The 13,756-nt window shown below is 39.8% G+C and overlaps 1 protein-coding gene across 3 annotated transcripts in view; it reads left to right on the top strand.

Moving 5' to 3' along the window:
* The first annotated feature begins 12,951 nt into the window (after nt 1-12,951).
* Nucleotides 12,952-13,756, top strand: part of LOC105224353 (uncharacterized) — a 52,961-nt gene continuing 52,156 nt past the window's right edge. Inside the window, exon 1 of one of the 3 annotated variants that reach the window (XM_049454900.1) lies at nt 12,952-13,560. The gene's annotated coding sequence lies outside the window, so the exon portion shown is untranslated. The remainder of the gene's footprint in view (nt 13,561-13,756) is intronic. The other 2 variants (XM_049454898.1, XM_049454899.1) reach the window with 2 other exon arrangements.

Raw genomic sequence — 13,756 nt, 5'->3', positions numbered from 1 at the left:
AATAGGCTCCTTCTGCGTCGATGCAGCGCCGCCAGCGCGATTTCCAAGCATTGAAGGCGTCATGGAAGGCATTCTCCGGAATAGCCTTGAGAGCCGAGGTGTACGCTGCTTGGATCGCCTCTGTCGTCTCAAAATATTGCCTTTCATCAGATTTTTCAAAAAGATGCTACTTCCAATCGGCTGCAATGTCTTGTCGGACTCGATTGATCCTTCGTTTGAGTCTCTTGAGGACTTCCACGGAAAACTTGGCGTTGATGGTTTGTCCAGGAGGAACAAATTCATGATGGACGATGCCTTTGATGTCTAAAAAGGTAATAAGCACTGTTTTCACTTTGGATTTGTTCATTCTTCCGGTCTTCATCAGCGACCTCTTTCCAGCCCCTCCAAAAAGGCCTGGTACCACCGAAACACACCACTTCTTACTAAAGAAACATCTGGGTAAGCCTGCTTGATCATATCAAACGTCTCTGTCGCAGATTTAGCGAGTTTCACACAGAATTTAAGCGCGTACCTCTGCTCTAACGAATGCTGCTTTTTCGACTTGCACCACTCACAGTCCTGCGAAAATGTTCGTCCTAACTCTCCAGGTGCTCGTTCTTTAGCTAGCAACGCCTTCTACTAAAGTCCAGTCTTATTACTTTCCGGAAAAACCTTGTATTACCTAGATAAAGGGTTTTGAGATAATTTTGTACAAAATAAGTTTTTTCGTTCAGTTTTAGAATACTTTGATTTTAGTCCCTTTCTGGGTTTGTGTTAATATTTTGAGAAATGCACACGTCACATTGACAATTAACTCTATAGACACTGCAATAAGGTAGTTTTATTGTAAGTAAATATATAGATTGTAGAGTGGTGATAAGAAGGCATTAATCTTTTTGATACATAATTTGTTATCAGCTTTGAGTCAATCTAACCTAACAGTATTATAGGTGCATATATATTTAATAACATGAAATAAAACCTGAAAAAGAGAGAAATCTATGATGGGAAGTGGCTATTTCAGATTCTATGTAATCACAATAGAGATCCACTTCAAAGAAAATGTTTAAGTTTTTTAAGGCTAACTATATTGTGGGGTGTGGAATGATGAACAGTCTACATTATACATATTTTATGGTATTTTTTATTGGAAATTTAAATCAAGTTCACCTCTTACCGGCAATTGAGCAAGTTTAATAATGTTAGAAGTCTTTCTTTAGAAAGGTACTAGGTATATGAGATTATTTACGCTCTAACCCCCAAATCTCAAGAGTAAGCCTCGTACACTCATACCTCTACAAGCAAATTGTGTACATAACTCCCACCACCATAGAACATCACCGTGCTCTAGAGCTTATCTCCACAACAATATTTTGACGCCAAGCAACCGGTCAAACGATATCTTCGATATAATTTGTGTGCTAAAGTGAGAATTCTAACTTGTGTTTACTTATACATTTGTTACACAAGCTTGCTGATTGACTACGTGCATCCACAACAACTCAAATTGCCAGCGCGCAAGTTACGAGTACGATAACGCCATAGAATGGCGCCTCCCACGGCTGTGCCGCCGCATCGCAGCGCACGAGTCACGCATTGCCACACGTGAGTTTGAGTGAGAAATTTCATTTTCATTTTTCTATTTTGCCACGAAGCGGCGTTCTCGTTTCTCGGTCTGACACATTATGCAGTTTGTCATTCGTAGATATTCGCAATAACCGACACACACACACACACATAAACATAAATATGCATGAGCTGTTGGCGCGATAGCTAAACGAACGCGACCTGGTTAGCGGCGCGCAAAAGCGCATTGAAGGCCGCTGGACGGGAAAGTAGGTGGGCCCGCTAAAAGCTAAGTGATTTAGTGAAAAGCGAAAGGCCACACCGTAGCGCAAACTTTGCTGCGTATAGATGTAATGATTGCGGAAAAATTATTGTCGCGCATTGCTCTGGTAAAAAATGCTCGCAGTGCAGTTTTAATTCTTCGTGCTCTCTTTGTTTGCGAAAACAGCTTTTATGTAAGTCAGAGAATCGCTCCACTCCACTCGCATTTAATGTGCGGAGATCTTCGTCGCTTATACAAGCTTTGTACTGGTATGTGTACGGCTCACTAACACTGCTGAAGAAATCAGTTAGCATTGGCGGTGCGCGAGAGCGAGAAATTCTACGTTTAGTTTTATAGGGTTGCCACTGTTTACATTTTTTCTTACACGTTACACCGTTATATTTATTTGTCGTTTTCGGCAACGTGAGCTGCTACAACTGATTTGACTACTTTTCGAATGGCGAAAAGGAGTAGCTTTATGCTGCTGTACCTGATATTGATGTTCTCTCACCAGCTTTCTCCCCCTTCTTCTTCTTTACTCGCATAGATACTCGAGATACCAAGAGCAGCCACGTCCTTCTTTTTCCTCTGCTTCCACCGGCGTTTCCTGATTCGAAAACCTTCAAAGTTGGAGTATTCTCTTCCATCCGGACAACATGACCTAGCTAGTGTAGTCCTATGTCTATGTGGCCTATATCTCATATATCTCATCGTTCCATCTACAGCTGTACTCGCCGTTGCCAATGCACAAAAGATGATACATCTTCCGCCAAGCCTTTCTCTCGAACAACCCTAAGGCCGACACATCAGACGATGTCATTGTCCGTGCCTCTGCATCATATAGCCGGATGGGAATAATGAGGGACTTGTAGAGTTTGGCCTTTGTTCGTCAAATGAGGACTTTACTTTTTAACATTTATCCAATGTTGGTGTATAGTGAATGGGTCTGTCAATGGATAAAACGACCTCATATCACTGTACACTTTGAAGCTGTCAATCGTCATTGATGGAACAAGCATAAATACTAAAAATTAGTATACAATAGAAAAATCGATAATTGAAGGGAATTAGCACTTTACAAACTTCTCATATTATTGGTTATACTACCGTTAGAGTTAGAAGCATTGACTATAGGGATTTTTAAGGTGGTCGTGCGAAATAACTAAAAGTTGTGTTTTATGGAACATAACATACGCAAACACTTTAAAAACTAAACTTCTTCGACCAGAAAATTGCGAAAGACAAGAAAAGAAGAAGTGACATGAATCGTAAATTGAGTCCTCCTACATTGAGACATCGTAAATTCATTTGAAGTACTGTAGGAAGCGTTTCGTGAAATCACATTAAGGAGTTAGCCCAGACTAGATCGGCCTAACGTTGACCATTTAATTTGAGAGAGCTCCCAGCAGAAGACTTTCCCTTCAATCTTCCTTTTTTTCAGCATCTCTGCCCCATCCACGTAAACCATGGAGGTATGTATGTGCGCGGGGAAAATGTCACTGTTAGTAAGCTCTGCGACGAAGTGGTCCAACTTCTCAGGGATGCAGTCAAATTGAGAGAGGTCTTCGAAATATGCCTCTCTGGTATTTTCAATGTGTTCGGTTTCTCCAAGTCTGAAAGTAATCAGCAATGCACTAACGGCTATCTTGATCTACATAAAACACTATGTATGGTTTTCACTTTGCATCTATGTTTCCCAAAATGGCGGATTTTATGTTAGCTGAATCTGAGAGAGGAAAGACTTACGCCTGATCTACGTTAAGAACCGTTCAACTTTATTACGAAAGTTTACGTTCTGTAAAGAATGTGTTTCGCCGGTTCGCTTAAAGTATGGTCAACATAATCGGCCTACTGCGTATACCATTCGCAATACCATCACCCATCTTGAGACCCAGCGCTCATTATATATTCGACCCAAGACACCTCGTCCAGCACGCAGTAAAGGAAATATAGCAGCCGTAGCTGAGAGTATACACGACTACCGTCGATTCGGCGCAATTCAGAACAACTTAGACTGACCTATGGAACGATTGGACGAATTTTACGTCGAGATCTTCAATTCAAAGCATAATAATATAGCTTGTGGAAGAACTAAAGCCACTTGGCCTTCTCAAGTAACATCCATTCGTTCTATGGGCTCTTGAAAAGTTCCAAGAAGATCCGATGTTTTCGAGCCAAATTTTGTTCCGCAATGAGGTCTACATCTGGCTCAATGGGTATGTAAATATATAAAATTGTCGCATTTGAGATGAAGAGCAAGTTGAAGAGATTCAAGAGCTACCATTTCAACAAAACAAAATTTTGGTGTGGTTTGTAAACCGTTGCACTCATCGGTCCATTTTTCTTCAAAAATGATGCCTGTGAAAACGTAACCGTAATTGAGACCATTACCTTGCCTTGATAACCGACTATTTTATGCCTGAAAATGAAGCTCGTAATCTCGGCGACATTTGGTTTCAACAAGACGACGCCACTTCCCTTACATGGCATCGATCAATGGATTTATTGAGAGAACGCTTCGGTGAGCAGATAAATTAACGTTCTGGGTTGATCGATTGGCCATCAAGATCGCGTGTTATTACTCGGTTAGAGTTTTTCCTGTGGGATATGTAATGTGTAAAGTCTTTGCGGACAATCCCACTTCGATTCAACGGTGCAACCTGCGAAATCGTGGTCACCGTTTTAAAAAAGAGAGTTTCGAGAAAAACATCTTAAAGTTTAAATTCCGGCTGAAACAGTTTGGATGTCGAGTCTTCAAAAGTCCTATATCTCCGAAAATAATTTGGATTTTGAAAAATCCTATTGTAAACCTATTCTTGAATATCTAAATTTTGAAAAAAAAAAATCGTTTTTAGACTAGAGTACTTCATTAAATAGCTATTTAGTGTCATTTATTTACATCCACCGTTTTTTCTGGAGCGATCAGCAGAAGATTTAAAATAATTTTTTCTTGAATATATCGTTCCAGTCTATATATTGTCAATATAATCAAAAATTGCATGTGGTGGTTGTATTGTTTTAGGAAAAAATTTCCAATTGGTTCGTTTTTTAATTTTTTTACCCTATCAAGCGCATCCAGTAATTACACAGTAAATTCCAAACTCACCAACATCTTCGACTGACAACATACATACTCGTACAAGCATACACTTACGCTATCATAAACATTAACCTTGTCTCTTCCACGCACTCAGATTATAATTGTAAATTAAATTTATATTTTGCGTTATTAAAAAAAAGCACATAAACGCCTTTTTAGTGCAAATTTAAAACTCATTCAACATGCAATTAAATCTACTTACTACGCTGCTACCCGATGAATTTGTGATGAATTGCGATTCAGATCGAGCAAATTACATTGCCATGCCACGCAACACCCGCCAGAGCGCCTAACCACAGATTACAAGCCGCAAGCACACGCTTACATATGCACGCACACATATACAGTAGCACATAAAAGTCTGCATACACATAAAGTTAGTAACACAAAGGCTTCGGAGCAGACAAAGCTAAAGAAGCGTTAAAACAGAAGGCGCGGCAGCTCCAACTCGGCGCGCCAGCAAGCGTTCGGGTTCAATTTCCTTCTTGCGGCTCTGCAGCAGCACTCAGCAGTTTTTTCTTCATACTCGTACTATACATATCAAATATGAATTTTGTGCATGAAAATGAATAGCGCTGAACCGATTTTGGCGTGTCTTGTCTTGCGCTGAGTTCAGCTGAGTGCTGCGCTGCTGTTTGCTGACCCTTTGATGGACGTGCGGCGTGCGACGCGCGGTACGCGGCACGGCATGTTTTAATGGGCCCATTGTGTGCTAAAAGCGACGCGGGCGCTACTTTCCCACGTTACGTGAAAATTTCCCATCATTTAATGGCCCACACAATTACAAACATACCGAGGGGCTGAATCAAAAACCTCAACATACAAACACACTCACTCACACGTGCACATTTATGTCGGTATGTATTGGTACAAACCTTTTGCTGGTGTCAAAATGTGGGGGAAAAGTAATCAAAGATGCTGACACTAATGTTGTCGGGTAGTGTAATCTAATATGTACTTAAAGATGAGCACTTGTCAAGAGTTGTTGTTGCTGCTTGATTATAATATTGCAATGTGAATTGGCCACTTCTGGTGCACAAAGTGTAAGAAGATTGATCGCTGTTTTAAATTTCAATTAATTGTTCATAAAAAATATATTTGTAGGATGTGATGAAACTATAAAAGGTTAGGGTTGGAAGATGTTCCGTTTCATTTCAAAAGGCTATCTGAAAGACATATTTAGACCAACTGGTTAGTGCTGAGTGCCTATTATTACCTATTATTTCAGCTTTATTGGCGGTTATAGCCGAGTTTACAACAGTGCGCCAGTCATTCTTAATTTTCGCTGTTTGGCGCCAATTGTAGATTCCAAGAGTAGCCAGATCCCTTTCCATCTGGTCTTTCCAACAGAGGGAAGGTTTTCCTTTTTCTCTGCTTCTTCTGGCGGATACCGCGTCAAAAACTTTCCAAACTGGAATGTTTTGATCCATTTGGACGACAAGACCTAGCCAGCATAGCCGCTGTCTCTGAAGTATATCAATGTCGTCGTATAACTCGTAAATCGTTCCATTGAATGCGATATTCGCCGTGGCCAGCAGGAAAAAGGACCATAAATCTTCCGTAGAACCTTTTTCTCGAAAACTCGTAACGTCGAATCATCATTGGTTAACATCGTTCTTGCCTCTGCACCATACAGCAGGACGGGTTTGATGAGTGACTTGTAGAGTTTTGTCTCTGTTCGTGGAGAGAGGACTCTACTTCTTAATTGCCTACTCAGACCGAAGTAGTTCTGTTGGCAAGAGTTATTCTGCGTTGGATTTCAAAGTTGACGTTGTTATTGCTGTTAATGCTGAATCGAAGATACTCGAAATGATTTATGACTTCGAATTTATGACTATCAACAGTGACGTGGGAGCCAAATCGCGAGTGCGACGACTATTTGTTTAAAGACGAGAAATTTCGTCTTGCCCTCGATTCCTTATCCATTCTGGAGAAAGCAGAACTGCGGCGAGGTTGTAGAGGTCCTTCTCGACGGAGCTTTTGGTATTGTTCAACTTCCGTTTACACAGTCGTATTAGTTTTGCGGGAATACCAAATTCAGACGTAGCGGCATAAAATCAGCTCCTTTTCATGCTGTCAAAAGTAGCTTTGAAATCGACGAAGAGGTAGTGTGTCGATCCTTTTTTCACGCGTCTTTTTCAAGATTTTGCGCATGGTGAATATCTGGTCAGTTTTTTTGATGACGGTGGGCTTTAATCTTTCACCCAGTACGCTCGATCAAACCTTATATGCGATGTCGAGGACGTTTATCCCACGGTAGTTGGCACAGATTATGGGATCCCCTTTTTTGTGGATTAAATTCCAATCGTCGGACATGCTTTCGTACGACCATATTTTACAAAGAAGCTGATGGGTGCTCCTTATCAGTTCTTCGCTGCCGTATTTGAATAGCTCGGCCGGCAATCCATTAGCCCCCGCCGCTTTCATCGATTGGGGAATAGGGTCGCCCATCTTCTGCATTATGCTTTGATTATCATTCAGCAGGTTGGAGAAGTGTTCCCTCCATCCTCGTTAGCTATTACTGATAAGAAAAGCATTTCCTAAAAGTCGACAGAGCATTCGAAGGATGTTCAAAATTTGTTGGACCACATTTTTTATCAAAACCGTCCATAATTCTTGTTATAATATCTGTTACTTATGTAGATTCTCATTCGCATACTGAGTTAAGATAAGTCGTCGTAATTCGTTATTTAAATTTTTAATTTCCAATCAAATATGTACTAAAAATCTTTGAGTGCGTCTGATGACTGCCTTGCGGAGCCTTCTTTATTGAGTGTCGCTTCAAAAGAAAATTTTCCAAAGATCGCTGAAAAGTTGTTAATTATCTACTCTTCTAGCTAGCTACTTCCTTATTGTTGACTAGAGGCGAGTTAAAGTATATGATGTCAAGATTTCTCAACATTCTCAGCATGCCGTTGTTAAAATGACAGAAGACAGAGGATATGTCCTTGTTGGTTGGTTATAAATCCGGGTTCGCCTTGGGAAAGTCAAGCTCTTTTTAAAAGAAAATCAATGCATATCATTTCCTGCTACTATCCTGGTGTGATTAACTATGAATTCTCTTCGAAAATTATATATCAGGTACATAGGTGCATAGATTTCTATGAGCGCGGGAAATTAAGATTATTTCCGTTAAACCTATTCTTCCATAGAGATGCGTTTCAATATTTTTTCGGACAGTTGATTCCTTTGAATTGCTTCATCATCCACTATATTCCCCGGATTTTACACTCTACGTCTTTTTCCTCTCCACAAATTTGAGACACAAGATAAGCTACAAAAGTGGTCTCGAAAAGTGGAAAGATTGCCATTATCGGTGTATCGCTCTATAATCTCTTACAATCGTAAACCTGACCTTCTTGCGCTACCCCCTGTTTACTATGAATTAAGTTGTCATCAGCTAGGAGGAAACTCCTACGACTCTGCCTGTCTAGAGGCAATACTGTTGGTATAAGGCTTGGATGTAGAAGGTTAATCAGCTAACCTTTTTAATTCTCTTAATTACCGAAACGAAATAAATAAATAAATATATGAGTTATTATGATAAGACTGACCTTCAGCATGAACTGCAACTTGTAGAATAGCTATCATTACAACATGGAGATACGCACTCTGAATTTTATGGGAAATTTGGTCATACATCTATACAATATTTACTACAATTACTATTAGTTAGGGGTGCAAGCTTAGTGAAGTAGTTAAATGACAGCCCAGTCATCTCATTATGCACTGAGTGGCAAAAAAGGATTGCAGATGAATTACAATAAGAATAAGGACCTTCACACAAAACGCTTACTTCATTTCTGAATTAAAATATAAAATATATATACATACATATTTGTGTACAACCACATATGTGATTGTTGTTGGCCAAACAATGCGATATAAAAACTCTGCACAATAACAAAAACAATGATAATAAAAGCAAACAAACAAAATTTTAGACAAAACCAGCAGCAAAACAAAAAACACAACATCATTTGATATGTAATCGCAGTTGTCGGAAATGTTAATGTGTCCCCGAGAAACATAAGCACACACACATACAAAAACCATATATGTATGTATGTATGTACATACACATATTTATTTATTGTATAGTTTAGCAGAGCTATACCCGTAATTAGAATCACATTTCAGCTTACAAACAAATGTATGCACTTACATAGATATGTATGTGTGTAGTGTAGTTACTTGTCTCGCCCCGAAAGTATAGTAGTTTATGCTTTTTTCGTGGCATTGTTGCGCATGCGCCATTGCTATCTACCTTAGCATAGGCGACTCTTATGCTTGGGACAATCACAAAACGTTGTGCTCTGCGGTGAATGCGATACCCGCAGCGGTCGGTCCAATTGTATGCATGAATGCGAAGCGGCTATGGGCAGTGTGACACAATGTGTCACAAGAAGCTCGAGCGTGAAGCAAGCGAAACGCTTTTGTTTTCATTTCCAAATTGCAAATGCGGGAAGCTCACCGCGTCAAAAGCATTTGTAGCGCTCATACTTACAAGTACTTATCTATATTGTTTGTGTTTTCACTTATGGTGTACAAATGTCCATCTGTATTGTTGTTGGGCGCGTATTCTTTCTTGACACTGCCAACTCATTTATCACTCCCATCAGCATATTAGCACTTTAAAAATTGTGGAATTCTTGGAACAAGGGTTTAGCAGTAGAAAACCAGGACTGGTGTATCATTGTGGGCACACTTTGCAGGTATTTAATTGGTGACAATGAAGCGTTAATTACAAAACCTAATAAGAAAAGCATACATATGTGTTAATTATCTTTACTTTTGTGTTCTATTACAACTATTCCAAATTAGGTAAAAAATATATGTGTTTTACGGAAAAGTCGCGAAGTAATACATAAATAGATTTCTTGACTCAACTCGAGGTTTTTAAATAGCATCTGAAACTTGTACAGTGTACAAAAATCTTATTTCAGGTGATACTAGACCGTCTAAAACAAATTCTGGGTACCATTAATATTAATAATGTCAGCATTTATTCAAATATACCAATCCTATTTAAGTGTCTCGTTTCCATTTGATTCTATTCAAATAAATAGCTGTGAAGCTGATTTGTGAGATACGCTTAAGACCATGTATCGTTGAAATTATTTACGATTTATAATTAGTTGGATACACTCTTCCAAATCTTTTCACCCTTAAGTGTTCCATTTCGAGGTTCTCTACTTTTTTAAAGAAAAATACAGAAACGTCAAGCCTAATGAAGATTGTTTATTATCATTCGAAAGAACATTCTTTGCCATTTATTTTTATGAAGATTACCTCTTTCAAATGTTGGCCGCGGTCAAGTCGCAGATGGTCCATCGGTTGAGTTCAATTTTTAGATGGCTTGTTCGAGTATTTCGACAAGTAACTGGCAAATGACACGCGTCATGTTTTGATCCAAGGCCTGAATCGAAGCGGGATTGTCCTTATAGTCTTTAGACATATCCCCACAGGAAAAAGTCTAACAGAGTAATAACACACGAACTTGTTGGCCAATCGACCGGCCCAGAACGTGAAATTATCTGCTCACCGTAGTGTTCTCTCGACAAATTCATTGATTGATGCGATGTGGGCCGTTTTGTTGAAACGAAATGTCGTCGAGATTACGAGCTTCATTTTCAGGCATCAAATAGTCGGTCATCATGGTGAGATAACGGTCGCCATTGGCGTTTACGTTCTCACCGGCGTAATTTTTGAAGAAGTATAGACCGATGATCCCACCGGCCTACAAACCACACCAAACCGTAGTTTTTTCTGAGGAAAATGACAGCTCTTGAACCTCTTCTCGTTGCTCTTCGTCGCAAATGCGGCAATTTTGTTTGTTTACATACCCATTGAGCCAGAAATGGGTCCTATCGCTGAACAAAATTTGGCCCGGAAACGTTGAATATTCTTGGAACTTTTCAAGAGTCCATATAGCGAAGTGATATCGCTTGGGAAGGTCGAGCGGCTGCAGTTCTTGCAGAAGCTGTATTTTGTACGCTTTCAATTTAAGATTTCGACGTAAAGTGCGCCAAGTCCTACCTTACCTCAGTCCGAATTTCTGCGAACGGCGCCGAATCGACTCTCCATAGTCTTCGTGTACAATCTCAGCTACACAAAAATAGGCTATTGAAAAAAGTACCTCTACTTGGATCACCCATTAATTTTTTCCAACAATTTTTTTTTGCTTCAGAAATGGACGTCACCTCACTGTGGCTTTTTTCTACGGTTGTTTCGGAGTCGGTTCATCACGAGCAGTCCATTCGGATAGATATTGATCTTGATGTTGTGTGATGTTTCAACGTCAGTCTTGCAAAAGCTGGACAGTGGAGAAGAAATTTTTTGGATATTTTTTACCTATGATTTTTCTTCGTATGCTTTGGAATCGGTTCATTGCGAACAGTCAATTCTGATGGCTGTTGCTTGAACTACACAGTCTACGGCCATTGGACAATGTCCAGTAACTTACGACTGCGATAAGATACACCTTGCTAAGACCTAATAGTCGATTTCCTGTGTTCTACTCTAGGTCAAAATTATCTTACAATCATACCGGAACTTGTTGTTCAGCAGCATCTGCTAAGCTCACACAAAGTCCAAAAGTCTATCGCTAGACCACAGGGAACAACGGAAACGGAAAGACGGGCTGTCTTCATTCCGTTGTAATTGGGACAATGGACTGAGAGAATTCAGAAGTTTTCAGCAGTACTGCAATTCGAGTACCTCAAAGATAGCAAGCTGTAGAGGGCGATTATGGACTAAACACGTCTGAAGCCAGTCGTTTGTCAAGTTGTTGTTGAAATAAGAGTAAAAATTCTGTTAGGCCTTTTTGAGGCAAGTATAAAAACCAGCAAAACAAATTTTTCTACAATTACTGATACGAAGAAGATATATAAGGGTACCTTTCTTTGAGATGGACTACTAAAAAAACATCGAAGTTCTGGACCACTGGCGAATAAACTATAAAACAGTGTTTTCGTATTATTTTGATTTTCTATGTAAAACAACCACAGAAACAGCAACAAAAGCAAGATTACAAAAAAAGTATTTTCACTACACCTGCATTATCACAATCTTTGTTAGTTAAAAATAAAAAAAGAAAACCGTTTCTCCATTGAGGTAGAGCAGTGTTGTGATTTCGTCAAATGATACCCGGTCACACACTTAAGTGAGGGATCATTTACTTCCTATGTACCCACATAGTACTTCCATACATACGAAGCATACATTTACCGCTAACCATTTATTACGTTTACTAAGCAAGATCGCTTCTTAAAAACGCTGCCCAAACTTCGTTCAGACACTTTGGAAGACGACCGCTATCACTAAGTGTGGTGCCGCATAATTCCCAAACATGAGAACTGAGCGATGAACAATAGTTGCAGTGTTTAATTGTATTAGTCTTGGAGGGGATATTACGCTGCTGCTGGCAAAGATGCCTCCAAGACCAAGTGCTGACGTTAAGTTTTCACACGCGCACAAGCAAAGCTCTAACTCTAGCGGTAGTAGAAACCATGAAAGTAACGAAAACTGAAGAAGACGCCACTCAACAAACGCTTACTCCTACACATGCGCATATATGTATGTATGTATAATGCGCATGCGCACACATCATTGCAGTGCTAGACTCCCACAGCTCGTGTCTGTATTGGTCTGGGCTTACACACGACTCGAACAGGGCCAACTCGATTAAGTTTGTGTTGCGCTTCTGCGCATGCGTGCAGTGAGTCCACCGTAATAAGCATGCATTAACGCTGTATTCGTGCAGGGGAATGTCGCTATGTACGTGCGACTTTGTTATTATGCGCTGGAAAAATAAATTTACTACTAACTAAGTCAGACAACATAGAAACTTACATACATACGAACACATAAAGATAGTCGCAAATGTCCCTCTTTTACTTATTATTACATATTATTTTCTCAGCCCATTCAACGACTTCAACGTGCGCGCGTATTGGGTTGCCAGGGCCGGGCTTCTGTGCGAGCAATTCAGTTTACTTCCGAAAACCTTTGAGAACGGACGCGTTTTTCTTGCGTCTTCACGAGTAGTCCGCTGAATTAATTCTTATTTATTATATGTACGCGTTCCAACTTAACAACAAAAAAAAACAAGCGTGCGGTTCGGAACCCGAAAAAAGTGTACGGAAAGTGAACAACCACCGTCCGAGCGAGACAATTTTAACCACCAATCGCGACTTTTTTATTGCCTTTTATTGTGTCATTAATGTTTTGTGTTTCTTGTTTTTGGCTTTTTGTTGTGTTCGCCTATTCTACGCGGCCAAAATACCCCCGTTCACTGTACTATGAAAATACATGTAAAAATATAAATACTTTATGCAAACGCGCGATCGCCCCTGAAGCGTGACTTGATATTACCTGCGCGCACTCGGCTCTCCTCGCGTGTGTTTGTGTGTGTGAGGGAATTTCGTGTACTTTTCGGTAGTTTATACTTGTCTTCAGCTTGTGGGAAGCGAAGTGTATTGTTGTTGTGCAATGTCCTGTGAGGACATCCTTGAGTGTGTGTGTAAGGTGGCATGCACCTGTCATGTGTAATCGAAGAAAAATATCAATAAATATAAATTGAAAACTGTTTTCGAGCGCGAAATATTGACTACCGTGAAAGTAACGAAAATAAATTGGTTATAATAAGAAGGTAATGCTTTATGGGATAAGAAAATTCTATAAATGTGTGTACTCAGTGTGTGTGTGTGAAGGTAGTTAAAAGTTGAATGAGTTCCCATGCTTTGGAAGTGATAAAAATAATTTATTCTGAAAGGAGTTCGGTACATATACATATGTATGCTAATTTGCATACGGCTTACTATTATCGGTTAATACACTCTGTTGAA

Source organism: Bactrocera dorsalis, chromosome 4, assembly GCF_023373825.1.
Source record: "Bactrocera dorsalis isolate Fly_Bdor chromosome 4, ASM2337382v1, whole genome shotgun sequence".
NCBI lineage: Eukaryota > Metazoa > Arthropoda > Insecta > Diptera > Tephritidae > Bactrocera > Bactrocera dorsalis.
Note: the sequence above shows the minus strand (reverse complement) of the source record. Positions and strands in the feature narration are given on the sequence as shown.